The 11,310-nt window shown below is 35.3% G+C and overlaps 1 long non-coding RNA gene across 1 annotated transcript in view; it reads left to right on the forward strand.

Moving 5' to 3' along the window:
- The window catches only part of LOC112066519 (uncharacterized), a 35,445-nt gene extending 24,732 nt beyond the window's left edge, over positions 1-10,713 (forward strand). Inside the window, exon 4 of the long non-coding RNA XR_003683478.1 lies at positions 10,633-10,713. This is a non-coding gene — a long non-coding RNA (uncharacterized lncRNA). The remainder of the gene's footprint in view (positions 1-10,632) is intronic.
- Positions 10,714-11,310: the final 597 nt, after the last annotated feature.

The following is an 11,310-nucleotide window of genomic DNA, read 5'->3' on the forward strand; positions in this document are numbered from 1 at the left end:
ACCGGGGTACGAACCCGTGTCCCCTGCATCGGCAGGCGGACTCTCAGCCACTGCGCCACCAGGGAAGCCCTATCTATGTCTTTAAAGAAAAAAAAAGTCATTGAGCATCTTGGCACATGATTCTCAGCTGGGACTCATTACCCTCTTCAAGATTTTTTACTCTTTCCCAGTGAATCTCGGAAGAAGTGAACATATTAGAAAGTAAAACTACTGTAATTTTGTTTATTTTAAAAATATGTCTGGGGAAGGGTTGCTCCAGTCTGATGTAAGAAAAAAAATAAAATTATAGTTGGATTATCACATGCTGCAAAACATTTCATCCAAATTTATTTTGGATATAGCTCTTGTCTCATAAATTCAGCAAAATTCATTATGGTTAAATTTTACAGTAAAGTACTGTAAATGTATTATTCGTGTCTTATTTCACAAATCACAAAAATTCTTCATCTCATTGATAAAACAGTGAATATATAAAGAGCATTTTCATCGGAACTGGAGCAGAAGGTACTGTTATCTCTGCAAATAGATGTGGTATCAAAAAAAGGCAAAGACAATAAAGACAACACAGAAGCAGTGTTTCTATTTTAAATTTCGCTTATTTTGAGAACCCATGGGATAAATTACAGCAGCCTTTGGGAAAGCAGAGCCATTAAAATTAGGAGATGGAGAAGATGAAATCAATGATGATGTAATCTAGACCCTTGATGACACAGGGCAGACTCCCTTAGATCTCTCCTGCATGCTGTGTGTGTTGTAATGCTTCAGGCCAGGAGAAATTTCTGAATCTGATTTGTGCCTTCACAAATCTATGCTTTCTCTCTATTTTTATTTTACTTTGTATAGTGACTTCCTTGCTGTCCTTAGGAAGGAAAAAAAAAGAAGGCCTTAATAATCTGGTTTTAGTCTATTTTTTTCTTACAATAGTAATACTGAAAGCAAAAGCATGTTATTTTCTATTATAAAACAATTTTGCAGGTAAATTTCACAGCTAAAATCCAGCCTCTCAATAAAATAGTAGATCAAACAATATCCCTGTGCATGAATTAAAATTAGTAATCTCATGAATTGCAGCTCTCCATACTCTAAATTCTCAGAGGAATTATGCTTTTTGTTTGTGTTTTTTGCCTCATTGGAATTCGTTGAAAATAAAAGAGTCTACGACATTTAACTGTAGTTTGAGATATATAACATAAGTCAAACTTGTGAAAACTAATCTATTTTAATGTATTGGTTGCCCCAATTATGATACCACCTAACATAAAATTTAAGGAATAAATTCATTTAGTAGCCAGAAATGGTATTTATGATTATTATCCTTAATCTAGCCTGATTCATTTATGTCCTAGTAGAGGACATAAAAGACGTCGGATTTGCACTATATATTTAAAACAATGGAAAATAGTCTTGCGGGTTTTCACTTAGTTCATAAATAGCTAGTAAAACCTTTAACCCTTTAACCATTAATTCTGAACACAAGTTTTCCCATTCTAAAATGCTAGAAAGTTAAAAACAAAATAAAATGATGTTGATATTTTTTGAGAAGTGTTGATGATAACAGATATTTTTGAAGTATCAAGAGATAAATTTAGATTATCACTTATGAAAATAGTTACAACTGGCAGCATAACATCAATAAGTAGATACTTTACTGTCAACACAGACAAGATTATCAACCTGAGCTGCATGCTAAGCACAATTAACTGAAAAACAAAAGTTCAACCAGAGTACATTGGTCTGATTTTGAGAGTTCTTTTCCAAAAAATTATAGTCACATAAGAGCAGTTATATGAAATTAACTTAGATAGGCAATTTTTTTTCTAATTATAAAAGATGAAGCATTTTTTAATTTAAGGAAGAAAAAGTATGTATTACTCAATAAAATATAAAAACTCTTTTTGCTGGAAGACTCAGGTACCTGAGTTTCTGAAATGTATCTGAGTTACCAGTGGCCAAACCTATGAGGAGACATGGATTTTGTTTGTTTGTTTGTTTTTAAAATATTCATTTATTTATGTATTTATTTTTTACTTCATTGCTGCATGCCGGCTTTCTCTAGTTGCGGTGAGCTGGGGCTACTCTTTGTTGCAGTGCACAGGCTTCTCATTGTGGTGGCTTCTCTTGTTGCAGAGCACAGGCTCTAGGCGAGTGGGCTTCAGTAGTTGTGGCACATGGGCTCAGTAGTTGTGGCTCGCAGACTCTAGAGCACAGGCTCAGCAGTTGTAGCACATGGGCTTAGTTGCTCCGTGGCATGTGGGATCTTCCTGGATCAGGGATCGAACCTGTGTCCCCTGCATTGGCAGGCGGATTCTTAACCACTGCACCACCAGGGAAGTCCCTGTTTGTTTTTTGAGAGTAATGGATATGTTTATTATCTTGATTGCAGTGATGATTTCACAACTGTGAATGTCAAAACTATTCAAATGGTATTTTATATATATTCAGTTTATTGTATTATAAATGAATTATACCTCAGGCTCTCTGAAAATGGAATAAGAACTACATGAAATTCTTCAGATTCTTCTTGAGGAGACATAGGTTTCTGAAGAAATTGTCACTAAAGGAATAGAAAGCCAAGTGAATTGTAACCATGCAGATAAAGATCTGAATAAATATATGACACAAACATAAGGACATGACATTTCTCACAGTTACTGCCTCCAAAAAAGAACTCTACTAAATACTTGTTTTTTTCAATTGCAGTCAATATACTAAAACACTGATATTCCTTGGACTTCTAAAACTTTGATTTCATTTCTGGCTTTACAAATTATTGATAATATGACTTTATATAAGTCCCTGATATCTCATTTGATGGAAAATAATAATCCTACCTCAGAGGTTATTTAGAAAATTAAATGTGATAATTGCTGTGAAAGCATAGCACAATACCTGACACATGAATACAATAAATTTTAAGTGGTTAAAAATAATCACTCTGCTAGTGGGAAGCAGCCGCATAGCACAGGGAGATCAGCTCGGTGCTTTTTGACCACCTAGAGGGGTGGGATAGGGAAGGTGGGAGGGAAGGAGACGCAAGAGGGAAGAGATATGGGGACATATGTATATGTATAACTGATTCACTTTGTTATAAAGCAGAAACTGACACACCATTGTAAATCAATTATACTCTAATAAAGATGTTAAAAATAATAATAAAAAATAAAATAATCACTCTAATGAAGTCATCATTTCATAGACTAGTTCTATTTTCTTTTCCATTCATCATTCAGCTCTAGTACAGGATAATGTAGCAAACTGTGTAATATTTCCTTAGTGACAGTTAAATGGAAGCCTGATATAGATTTGAAAATAATATCTTGGAGGAAGCAAAGGTAATTTCTATTTGTTACATTTTTATCCACACTTTACTAATCCATCTACTTTAAATTTGTAAAATCTGCAGGCAATTGTCTTGAATTTTTAGCAAGTTATCCAAGAAGCCCAAATGGTTTCTTAAATTTATAAAATAAGCAACAACCTACTCGAAACCAACTTATGAAGATGTGGAATGCAATGAGATTATAATCACACCTGTCTCACATCTTTTCCCACACATAACCTAAAACTGAACCTCTTTAACCCATAAAAACACTGCTGATAAACCCTGCTAACATACAGTATTTCTCCTTTTTCTCTTCTCTTTGGAATTTCTCCTTGATGTCCTTAGGGAAAAAGCCAAGATATGAGTATCATTTAACATAATTTTAATTTTGTCTTATTTTTTTCAGCTTTAAAAGGAAATGAAAGCAATTATCAAGAAATGAACATATGGGATATTTTTATGGGGGCTAATATAATGCTAGTTCAGATAGCTTGTGTTTTAAAAACCTAACATATTTCTTCCAGCCCATCACTCATGCTAACCCTATTCCTCATTACCTACCTACATAGGATATAAAATAGATGGGGATGTAAGAATTGGTTTCCCATGGTTGGAAATAAAAATGTAATTTTTAATCCTTTAATAATAAGTGAAGCAACAATAGCTTGAGCAATAACTTCTGGAAATTCTGGAAAACTTTTCCTGTGACACAGGTCTATTCTCATACCACTAACAGCCATAATGAAGATCTTCAAGTAACAACTTACATCACAAGGTAATCATATTGACCAAAAATACTGGTCAGTTGTGGGAATGTCTCAAAGAGGGAAATTAGGACTAAGAAAGTTTCCTATAACTCCCCTGATTTAGAATTCTAACATATACATGTGAAATAAAAATTATTCAGGAATGAGAAGAGAGACATACATTTCTCTATACACATTTTTTAAAAATAAATTTATTTATTTATTTATATTTTGGCTGCGTAGGTCTTGGTTGCTGCGCGCAGGCTTTCTCTAGTTGTGGCGAGCAGGGGCTACTCTTCATTGCGGTGCGCGGGCTTCTCATTGTGGTGGCTTCTCTTGTTGCGTGGCACTTAAGTAGTTGTGGCTCATGGGCTTTAGAGTGCAGGCTCAGTATTTGCGGTGCACGGGCTTAGTTTCTCTGTGGCATGTGGGATCTTCCCAGACCAGGGGTCGAACCTGTGTCTCCTGAATTGGCAGGCGTATTCTTAACCACTGTGCCACCAGGGAAGTTCTCTCTTTACACTTTTCACATTTCACTACGTCATTTGGGATACCTGTCATTCACTTGAATTTACTGAGTAGACACCCCTACTGAGTAGACACTTTTGTTTGGAGGAACTGGGATAGGGATTGAAAGAAACCTTTTTGAGTTCTTATCAAGAGAGCTGAAAAGATAAAGCAAACCTGTTAGTCAGTTTGCTTGTTTGTCATCTCTTCTCTCTTCCCACAATCCTTGCTGAGTGAGGGTGGGGTCACATGACAGCGCCCCCCCACACACCATTCACCCCACCAGATAAACACAGCCGAGGCTGATTGGATCAATTGTAGGCACCTGACTCAAGCTGAGCCAATCAGATTCATCTTCCAGGCATTTGGAATTAGGACTTAGGAATTCTTGTCACAACTTCGGAACATTTAGAGAGATCACCCAAAGCTGACCCTAGTGGCCATGTTTGGGCTAGTGTAAGTGAAACAGGGAAATGTGCTCCATAGAGAAAAAGTAGTGATTGAGGTGCATACAAGGATGAAGAAATGAGAGTCCCTGTGGCCCTGGAGAGAGAGAATAGAGAGAATGAAGTCAGCAGCCTTGGATTTTGATGGCATTCTCTTTCCTTGTTCCATTCTCTCATAAAACTTGCCATTGAGTTTTTAAGTAGTGTTTTACTCTTTAAATAAATTCCCCGTGATTACTTAGCTAGTTTGAGTGAGTCTCTGTTCCTTACAACCAATGACTAAGGTAGGAAGTGAGCTGTTCCCTAGCCTCACTTTGAAAACAAAGTTTTGCAGAGATATACTGTTACAGAGTTACTCTTATTAACTTGGTAGAATGCTGTGTGTGACAGTTTGGATCTTTTGTTCTTGTTTTCAAAAAATTAGTATATATTTTATGTAAACTTAAAGATGCCAAACAAAAGCATAAATTTCATAAATCAAGGCACTAACATAATGTGAAAATAAGAGAAGTATTATTTGACTGTATTTTAAAATACTATTACAAATAGGGTCCGGCTTTACACTTAAAAGTTCTTTTATAATATTTAAATTTTGCATATATATGAAATGTCTAAGTCTTGACTGTTCATTTTCCAGTCTCTCTTACCTTTTATTATAATCTTGGTTTTACCTTTTGTATTAATTTTACTTTTCTTTTTTTAATTAACTTATTTATTTTTTTGGCAGCGTTGGGTCTTCGTTGCTGCATGTGGGCTTTCTCTAGTTGCGGCGAGTGGGGGCTACCCTTCATTGCGGTGGCTTCTCTTGTTGCGGAGCATGGGTTCTAGGCATGCGGGCTTCAGTAGTTGTGACACATGGGCTCAGTAGTTGTGGCTTGCAGGCTCTAGAGCACAGGCTCAATAGTTGTGGCACACAGGCTTAGTTGCTCCGCAGCATGTGGGATCTTCCTGGGCCAGGGCTTGAACCCATGTCCCCTGCACTGGCAGGCGGATTCTTAACCACTGTGCCACCAGGGAAGTCCCTGTATTAATTTTAGTTAGATTTTTATTTTTATCAAATGTATGTACATTGTTTTTATTAAGGCAAATTTTACTGAAAGAATTATAATAATGCCAATCCTCCTCTCCCAAACCAAACACTGAATTTTTCTAAAAATTTATTTTCTCTAGTATTTTCATGTTTCTAAATAACATATTTTACTGCTATCTCTGTGTAGCAATGTTATTTTTCCCACTGCCTCCATTCCCCTTCCCCAGTCCTTCCTATACAGGGTTTACTTTATTCTGATTGTCTAAATACATTTTGTCACTGTAGGTCAAGTAGAACAAAAAAGGATATTCTGCACAAGTAGGACACTGCAACTACTCCTTCCTTCCTGTACAAGCCTTTATTTTTTCCTGTAATTAGTAACTGCCTAAAGTTTTCATTTGTCAGTTTTTATTTGTTTTTCAAAAATTTGCCTAAATTTACTGTAGTTTTTCAGTACTGTTTTTCAAGTGTTTAATTATCAATTTCTTCTTCCTTTGCTTATTCCCCTGTTCCAATCTGGACTGGTATCTACACATTTTAGTTCTGGGGAATTTTCTTGTGTAATTCTATAGATGATTTCATTCTCTCCATTTTCTTGTTTGGAAATTGGATCTTTCGTTGGATCCTCTAACTTCTTTACTTTTCATCTCTTGTTTCCCATCTGCTTGATCTTTTTGTTCTACCAGCTGGGAAATTTCTTCAATATTATCTTCCAAATCTCCTATTGAATTGTTCATTTTACCTATCTTATTTTTTATTTCCAATAATTTTTCTTATTCTCTGTTCTATTTTTATAGCATGCTTGTTCTTGTTTTATGCTTGTAATAATCATCTGTTATTTCTTTGAGAATATTCCTTAAAGTATGTTTTACCCCTTTTAGTGTGTCTATTTTCTTTATGTAATTTATTTTCTCTTTATCTAGTCTAATGTCTGTCTTTCTTGTTGAGGACTTTCCTCAAGTGTCTTATGATGATTAATTGTCTGTTTCATATTCTAGCATAAGAGCCTAGAATGCCATAGGGAAGCACAATATGTTTGTGAATAGGGTGCCTCAACTGTATAATGATTGGTAATGAACCTGCTTTTCTTTTTTCATTGGAATCTCTCAATCATCTGTTTCAATAGGTGTTTTCTTTGGGGTCATTTTCTTCTCCAGAGACGTATTCTCTTATTCTCCCACATGGGAGGGTACATACCTCAATCCTATGTTCCAGGAACAGGTAGAGAAGGGGAGCTAGAGACTTACCAATCAGTACAAAAATTTGTACTTAGTCATTTTGGCTTCAGCCCCATTTCCCATACTGACTAGTGTCCAGATCCTCTTAGATGTGGTATTTCATCTAGAAGCTAAAATATTGGTACTCTTCAAGGTAGAAGGTGGGAAGAAAATAAAGAACGATTTACTTAGAGGTGTGGGGAGTAGATGAAATCCAAGGGTCTAGCCACTTTCAACCACTCTCCTTGTTCTCAGCATTGAGCTTCACCACAACCTCCCCCAGTGCCTTGTGCTTCCATGTCCTAAACCTTTCCAGGTTTCTGTAGGGCAAATTAGACTAAAAAGAGAACAGGGAGAAGGAGGAAGAGAAGAGGAGGAAGAAGAAGAGAAAGAAGAAGGAGATGAAGGAGAAGAAATGTGTTTCTCATGGATAACCATGTGTCTAGGCACCCAGGTTATAGCTTCCTTTATTGAACACCACTATCCATCTGCTTTCCATCTCCCTAAGAATTCTGTTGAAATCCCTCATCATATCTTTCTTCTTTTTTTTTCTTATATATTTTTTGTCTCTTTTTACTCCTTTACTTACTTTATTGGGGCTTCAGGAGAATGAGGAAATAGAGGCATGTTCAATCACAAGTTTTCTTCTTACTTCATGTAGAATAAATTCAGATTCCCTTCTAAAAGATGTTTCTGCTCATTGCCCTTGGCAGGTCCTGAGTTTATCCCCAGGGCATAATACTTTAGGGATTTCAACCTGAAAAAAATAGCCTGAAGAATTTTCCTGAATTTACATAGAGAAACTTCAACTATAATGTCCTATAGCTTCTCACCCAAAAGCATGGTATTAGCCAACAGGAAAAAAACACACCATAATAGTGGAAGCCACAGTTAGCAGAGTTGTGAATTTTGAGGCAGTGAACACACAGGCTCAATGAGTGGAACAATGATTCAGTTAATTTGATCAATCTGAGTGATGGAACTCTAGGGACATCCCCAGAGGAGGAGAATGCCATGTGTTTGCCACTGATCTTATGAAATGTGGCTCTGCTCTTTGAACTGCAACCTTAAAAATACAGTACAGAATTTTAGTTTACTAAAGTCACTCTCTACCACTGGGAGCCACCTGGACTTTTACACATTGGCCAAAGCTTTCAAATTACTTTATCAGAGTCTGAGAAAGTCTGATTGTAAATTATTTGCTAATGTAAGTATTCACATTAGTTGGGAAGATAGCTTAGTCTAATTTACCAAAGCCTGTCCTTTCTTCTTAATTTCACCCTGCTTCTGCCACCATATTGTAGATGCAGGCAAACATTCCTATGGTCCTTGAAAAAGCATTGTGCAACTTTAGGCTTAGGTCATTCTTCTAGAAAAACTTATACTGACTTTTTAAATCTCCAAAATCCTCATACACATGAACTTCCATCTGCTATTTTCTTTTTTAGATGTCACATAGTGTGGTTTAATTGCCATTGAATGAAGAATAAGAAAAGTTTTAGACATAGCCATAGTTTCTAATTTCTATGAGTGTCCATTTCCCAGGAAAAAATATGTGAAAGTGGCTTGTAAATTATAAAGAAATTTGTATAATCCATTCCACCATTTTTAGTTTTTCAAAGAACACTGAGTGATGATTCTGTTTAAAATGATAAGGAATAAACATTTCATCATTATAATAAAAAGAATTTCAGTGGATTAATTTGATGGGCCTACCTTTTAATTATTATGACTACATAAAAGAAAAATACCCTAAGGCCTTCTCCAAGTTACACATTTTCCCTGTAACTAACTATAGTGTTTGCTATATGCTGTATTATGCCCCCTCACCCCAAATTTATATTCTGAAGCTCAATCCAGTACCTCAGAATTGACTGTATTTGGAGATAGGACCTTTAAGGGGGTAATTAAGTTAAAATGAGTTTGTTAGGGTGGACCCTAATCCAATAGAACTGGTGTCATTACAAGAAGAGATTAAGACACAGAGGGAAAACCAGGTGAAGGCAGGGAGAAGGTCACAACCCACAAGCCAAGGAGAGAGACCTCAGAAGAAACAACCCTGCAGACAACTTGATCTTGGACTTCTAGCCTCCAGAATTGTGACAAAATAAATTTCTGTTGTTTAAGCCACTCAGTCTGTGACATTTTGTTATATCAGCACTAGAAAACAAATACACTGTTTAAGGCAAAAAAAAGAAAAATGTAAGGCCACAGCACATGTTGTCCCAGGATAATAGATAGTCCTTCTTAGAAATTTTACTAATATACAGAAGGTAATTTTTCTAGAAACATGAAAAGGGTGGTAATTTTATTAATTTAATGCTGTTTTTCACATTATTCTTTATTGTGTTTAATTTAGTTTAAATTGTACCAACAGGTTAGGTGGCAGTGTTTTGTATTGCATTGACCAAAAAGTTTGTTTGGTTTTAAATAAAAATAAAAAACATTTTTCATTTTCACCAAGAGTTTTACTGAACAATGTATTCACTAACTGAACAAACTTTTTGGCTAACCCAATACCTCAGGAATAAAACTGCTATATAGTCATACATTCAGTAGCAGCATCAAAACACACGTGGGATTTGCTTTGGTGTTTTTTTTTCTGTCGTACCAAATAAATTTAATGGACGAAAAGCTCAAATATAGCTAGTATGCAAGCCATTCTGTTGGCTTGCATATATATTTCATTTTATATTTAAATATATATATATTTATATTTATATATACATATATAGCCAATAAATTACAAATGTAAATAATAGAGAGTAACAAGAATGGTTATCTTGGCATATCCCATTAATAGAATGCCCTTATGAAGTATGATGGTTACTTTTTTCTTAGTTAAGAAAAGCAGTAAAGAGACTTGGAATGTCTACCAAGGAGTAGGCAGGAGATACGAACTTAGAAGTCTGTTTTTGAAAAACAAGGTAGTTTCTCATTTATATTTAAGACAACTTGAATTTTTGAAACTGTATTGTAGTTCTGATATTTTCATTATTAATAATATTTAGCTTATTTATTGATAAGTCAATGAAAATATTTGTAACATCTAAATAATTTACTAATATCCTCTTACTTGCTCCAAATTATGAACCATAAGAAAGAGGACAAGTGTATTTTATTTAACCTAAATATAACAAATGCTAAATACTGTCTCCCTGAATATTGAAATATAATCTCATGCATAATCTCCCTGCATATTCTTTACCCCAGGGTGTTACCAGAGTAGTATTCTAGGGTAAAGAGTATGAAGGGAGGTTATATTTTACGTAAACAGTATGGAGTAAAAAGAATATTATCTTGGCATATCCCTGTTAATGGAATGTCCTTATGAGGTATCCTAATTACTTTTTTCTTGGTTAAGGAAAACAGTAAAGAAGGCTTGGAACGTCATATATGAATCTGAGTTATTTCTGCCATTTGGATGTAGCACACTGGAATTGCTTGAGCTGCAAGCAAGTTTTTTGGATTGAAAGGAGATATTCTCAAATCTAGAAAGTACTGTTTAGTATGTATAAAAATAAAATATGTACAAAAATAAAACAAAAAGGAGTTAACTTACTTTTAAAATAATGAACTCATAAGTCAAATATAAAATGTGAACCTAAGAAAAGTAATAGTAATAAATGAGCAAAAGCTGTTTTCTGTAAACAGTATATATTCTGATTTTTCTCTTGTTCCTATTTGTGAGTTGTTCATGCTCCTAAAGGCAACCCCTGCGCTTGTTCACTAGATTCCATGCCCTTTCTTCAAGTCAGCTTGTCATTCCAGCAAGTCTTCCTTCTCCATCGCTATTTCTCTTTTTTATGGATTGTTAAGTACAAAACATGTTGTAGTTTCTCCCATCAGACTTTTGTAAATCTCTTTCCCCTGATATCTCTTATCAAGGATGCAAATGACCTTCACCTTTCTAAAGCCGGTGGTTGGTTCATTTTCAGTCCTCATTTTACTTGAGCAGCATTTGTGTGTGTGTGTGTGTGTGTGTGTGTGTGTGTGTGTGTGTGTGGTACGCGGGCCTCTCACTGTTGTGGCCTCTCCCGTT

This window comes from Physeter macrocephalus, chromosome 15 (assembly GCF_002837175.3).
Source record: "Physeter macrocephalus isolate SW-GA chromosome 15, ASM283717v5, whole genome shotgun sequence".
NCBI classification, from domain to species: Eukaryota; Metazoa; Chordata; class Mammalia; order Artiodactyla; family Physeteridae; genus Physeter; species Physeter macrocephalus.